General features: G+C 39.3%; 1 non-coding gene across 1 annotated transcript; it reads right to left on the bottom strand.

Annotated features, from left to right (window-relative positions):
- Positions 1–1,072: 1,072 nt before the first annotated feature.
- LOC148573945 (small nucleolar RNA R71) lies at positions 1,073–1,180 on the bottom strand. Its single transcript, XR_015906106.1, has one exon. It is a non-coding gene; the product is annotated as a small nucleolar RNA R71 (small nucleolar RNA).
- Positions 1,181–5,518: the final 4,338 nt, after the last annotated feature.

Raw genomic sequence — 5,518 nt, 5'->3', positions numbered from 1 at the left:
TTTCAAGTTGTTACTTGCCTATTAAGAAAGGATCAAAGGTTTTAATTCTAGAATCATATCTTTTAATTTCTTGTTGGTCAAGTAATCAACTTTAATTTTAAAAACATTCTTCTTTTAAATTTGATTCTCAATCATATCTTCTCAATCATATCTTTTCAATCACATCGTTTTCAAAATTAAGTTTCAATCATATCTTTTTTTATTTTTAATTTCAAAATCTTTTTCAAAAATCACTTAATTTCTTTCCCAATCTTAGTTTTCGAAAATCATTTACCAAATTTTCAAAATTTTTCTTTATTATTTCAAAATCTTTTTACTTTATTTTCGAAAATTCTTCCCCTCTTCCCACATCCTTCTATTTATGGACTAACACTCCTCCTCAATGTACAATTCGAACTCTATCCCTCTTGATAAGTTCGAATTCTTTCTTCTCTACCTTCTCCTTCTATTCTTCTTTACCCCTGACACCTCAAGGAATGTCTATACTGTGACATAGAGGATTCCATATTTTTTTCTCCTCTCTTTTCATATGAGCAGGAGCAAGGACAAAGTCATTCTTGTTAAAGCTGATCTTGAACCTAAAAGGACCTTGAAGAGAAAGCTAAGAGAAGCTAAAGTACAACTCTCTATAGAGGACCTAACAGAACGTTTCAAACAAGAAGAAGCCATGGGAGCCGAAAACAACAACAATGCCAACAATGCAAGGAAGGAGTTTGGTGACTTTACTGCACCTACTCCTGACTTCTACGGAAGAAGCATCTCAATCCCTGCCATTGGAGCAAACAACTTTGAGCTTAAGCCTCAATTAGTTTCTCTAATGCAACAGAATTGCAAGTTTCATGGACTTCCATTAGAAGATCCTCATCAGTTCTTAGCTGAATTCTTGCAAATCTGTAACACTGTCAAGACCAATGGGGTTGATCTCGAGGTCTATAGACTTAAGCTTTTTCCCTTTGCTGTAAGAGACAGAGCTAGAACATGGTTGGATTCATAACCTAAAGAAAGCCTGAACTCTTGGGAAAAGCTAGTCAATGCCTTCTTGGAAAAATTCTTTCTACCTCAAAAATTGAGCAAGCTTAGAGTGGAAGTCTAAACCTTCAGACAGAAGGAAGGTGAATCCCTCTATGAAGCCTGGGAAAGATACAAGCAATTGATCAGAAGGTATCCTTCTGACATGCTTTCAGAATGGAGCATCATAGGTATTTTCTATGATGGTCTATCTGAACTGTCCAAGATGACATTGGACAGCTCTGCTGGAGGAACTCTTCATCTGAAGAAGATGCCTGCAGAAGCTCAGGAACTCATTGAAATAGTTGCAAATAACCAATTCATGTACACTTCTGAAAGGAATCCTGTGAATAATGGGACAAATCAGAAGAAAGGAGTTCTTGAGATTGATACTCTGAATGCCATATTAGCTCAGAACAAAATATTGACTTAACAAGTCAATATGATTTCTCAGAGTCTGTCTGGAATGCAACCAGCAACAGGCAGTACCAAAGAAGCTTCATCTGAAGAAGAAGCTTATGATCCTGAGAACCTAGTAATGAAAGAGGTGAATGACATGGGAGAACCCTATGGAAGCACCTATAATCCTTCATGGAGAAATCATCCAAACCTCTCATGGAAGGATCAACAGAGGCCTCAACAAGACTTCAACAACAATAATGGTGGAAGAAATAGGTTTAGCAATAGCAAGCCTTTTCCATCATCTTCTCAGTAACAAACAGCGAATTCTAAGCAAAGCCACTCTGAATTAGCAACTGTAGTCTCTGATTTAATTAAAACCACTCAAAGTTTCATGACTGAAACAAGGTCCTCCATTAGAAATTTGGAGGCACAAGTGGGTCAGTGGTGCACGAAATTGTGATCTCCAGGTTCTAACAAATCCTGGTAATGGCTCCAAAGCTTGGTGCTCTGATCTTAATTCATAATTGTCACAACTTCGATACAACTAACCAGCAAGTGCACTGGGTCGTCCAAGTAATACCTTACGTGAGTAAGGGTCGAATCCCACGGAGATTGTTGGTATGAAGCAAGCTATGGTCACCTTGTAAATCTCAGTCAGGCAGATATAAAGTGATAATGGAGTTTTCGAAATTTAATAATAGAAGAGGGATAGAGATACTTATGTAGATCCTTGGTGAGAATTTCAGATAAGCGAATGGAGACGCTTTTGTTCCTCTGAACCTCTGCTTTCCTGCTATCTTCATCCAATCAGTCTTACTCCTTTCCATGGCTGGCTTTATGTGATACATCACCACTGTCAATGGCTACTTTCGGTCATCTCTCGGGAAAATGATCCAATGCCCTGTCACGGCACGGCTAATCGTCTGGAGGCATCACCCTTGCCAATGGCTTCATCTTATCCTCTCAGTGAATAATATGCTCACGCACCCTGTCACGGCACGGCTATTCATCTGTCGGTTCTCGATCATGCTGGAATAGGATTTACTATCCTTTTGCGTCTGTCACTAACGCCCTGCAATCGCGAGTTAGGAGCTCGTCACAGTCATTCAATCATTGAATCCTACTCGGAATACCACAGACAAGGTTTAGACTTTCCGGATTCTCTTGAATGCCTCCATCATTCTAGCTTACGCCACGAAGATTCTGGTTAAGAGATCTAAGAGATACTCATTCAGTCTAAGGTAGAACGGAAGTGGTTGTCAGGCACGCGTTCATAGGGAATGATGATGATTGTCACGTTCATCACATTCAGATTGAAGTGCGAATGAATATCTTAGAAGCGAAATAAGATGAGTTGAATAGAAAACAGTAGTACTTTGCATTAATCTTTGAGGAACAGCAGAGCTCCACACCTTAATCTATGGAGTGTAGAAACTCTACCGTTAAAAATACATAAGTGAAAGGTCCAGGCATGGCCGAATGGCCAGCCCCTCTGATCTAAGAACCAGGCATCCAAAGATGATCCTAAGATCCTAAGATGATCAAAAGATGTCTAATACAATAGTAAAAGGTCCTATTTATAATAAACTAGTCACTAGGGTTTACATGAGTAAGTAATTGATGCATAAATCCACTTCCGGGGCCCACTTGGTGTGTGTTTGGGCTGAGCTTAAGTGTAGCACGTGCAGAGGCCATTTGTGGAGTTGAACGCCACTTTCTTTGCCAGTTTGGGCGTTCAACTCTGGTTTTGGATCCTTTTCTGGCGCTGGACGCCAGATTTGGGCAGAAGGCTGGCGTTGAACGCCAGTTTACATCGTCAATTCTTGGCCAAAGTATGGACTATTATATATTGCTGGAAAGCCCTGGATGTCTACTTTCCAACACAATTGGAAGCGCGCGATTCCGAGTTCTGTAGCTCCAGAAATTCCACTTTGAGTGCAGGGAGGTCAGAATCCAACAACATCAGCAGTCCTTTTTCAACCTTTGAATCTGATTTCTGCTCAAGTCCCTCAATTTCAGTCAGAAAATACCTGAAATCATAGAAAAACACACAAACTCATAGTAAAGTCCAGAAATGTGAATTTAACGTAAAAACTAATGAAAACATCCCTAAAAGTAACTAGATCTTACTAAAAACATGCTAAAAACAATGTCAAAAAGCGTATAAATTATCCGCTCATCACAACACCAAACTTAAATTGTTGCTTGTCCCCAAGCAACTAAAAATCAAATAGGACAAAAAGAAGAGAATATACTATAAATTCCAAACTATCAATGAAACATAGTTTCAATCATATGAGCGGGACTTATAGCTTTTTGCCTCTTGAATAGTTTTGGCATCTCACTTTATCCATTTGAAGTTTAGAATGATTGGCATCTATAGGAACTTCAGATTTCGAATAGTGTTATTGACTCTCCTAGTTCAGTATGATGATTCTTGAACACAGCTTCTTTATGAGTCTTGGCCGTGGCCCTAAGCACATTGTTTTCCAGTATTACCACCGGATACATAAATGCCACAGACACATAATTGGGTGAACCTTTTCAGATTGTGACTCAGCTTTGCTAAAGTCCCCAATTAGAGGTGTCCAGGGTTCTTAAGCACACTCTCTTTTTTTGCTTTTGGACCTTGACTTTAACCGCTCAGTCTCAAGTTTTCACTTGACACCTACATGCCACAAGCACATGGTTAGGGACAGCTTGGTTTAGCCGCTTAGACCAGGATTTTATTCCTTTAGGCCCTCCTATCCACTGATGCTCAAAGCCTTGGGATCCTTTTTAATTGCCCTTGCCTTTTGGTTTTAAGGGTTATTGGCTTTTTGCTCTTGCCTCTTGGTTTTAAGAGCTTTTGGCTTTTTCTGCTTGCTTTTTCTTTCTATTTTTTTTTTCGCCTATTTTCTCTTTTTTTTTTTTTTTTCTGCAAGCTTTGTTCTTTGCTGCTTTTTCTTGCTTCAAGAATCATTTTTATGATTTTTCAGATTATCAAATAACATGTTTCCTAGTCATCATTCTTTCAAGAGCCAACATATTTAACATTCTTAAACAACAACTTCAAAAGACATATGCACTGTTCAAGCATACATTCAGAAAACAAGAAGCATTGTCACCACATCACTATAATTAAACTAAGTTCAAGGATAAATTCAAAACTCATGTACTTCTTGTTCTTTTGATTTAAAATATTTTTTTTTTAAGAGAGGTGATGGATTCATAGGACATTTATAACTTTAAGACATAGTTACTACTACTAATGATCATGTAATGAAGACACAAACATAGATAAGCACATAACATAGAAAATGAAAAACAGAGAAAGTAAGAACAAGGAATGAGTCCACCTTAGTGATGTCCTTGAGCTCTTCTATGTCTCTTCCTTGTCTTTGCTGCTCCTCCTTCATTGCTTTTAGATCTTCTCTGATTTCATGAAGGATGATGGAGTGCTCTTGATGTTCCACCCTTAGTTGCTTCCAATAATTGTGTGGAAGAAAATGTATCCCCTGAGGTATCTCAGGGATCTTTTGATTTGCAGTCAAATGTTCTACCACTGAGCTATAGACCCTTGATGGAAGCTTTTGTCTTCCCTTTCCTCTTTCTAGAGGCTTCTCTGGCCTTAGGTGCCATCAATGGTTATGAAAAAAAAACAAAAAAAGCTATGCTTTTTACCACACCAAACTTAGAATGTTTGTCGCCCTCGAGCAAAAGAAGAAAGAATAGAAGAAAAAGAAGAAGATATGGAGGAGATGGAGGGAGATGTGTATTCGGCCATATGGGTGGGATTGGGTGGGAAAGAGATGTTGAATTTTGAAGGAAAGTGGGTGTTTGGATGTGAGTGGTAAAGAGTTAATAGGGAAGAGTGTTTATTGGGAATAGAGGATGATTGAGAAGAGAGAAGAGAGTGAGTGGAGGTAGGTGGGGATCCTGTGGGGTCTACAGATCCTGAGGTGATCCTGTGAGGTCCACAGATCTTGAGGTGTCAAGGCATTTACATCCCTGCACCAATTTAGGCATGCAAAATGCCCTTGCACACAACTCTGGGCGTTCAGCGCCAGGTTGGTGCGCATTTTGGGCGTTCAACGCCCATTTGCTGCCATTTCTGGCGTTGAGCGCC

The sequence above is a fragment of the Arachis ipaensis genome, chromosome B2 (assembly GCF_059453495.1).
Source record: "Arachis ipaensis isolate K30076 ecotype BB chromosome B2, ASM5945349v1, whole genome shotgun sequence".
NCBI classification, from domain to species: domain Eukaryota; kingdom Viridiplantae; phylum Streptophyta; class Magnoliopsida; order Fabales; family Fabaceae; genus Arachis; species Arachis ipaensis.
This window is presented reverse-complemented; position numbering and strand designations above follow the sequence as displayed.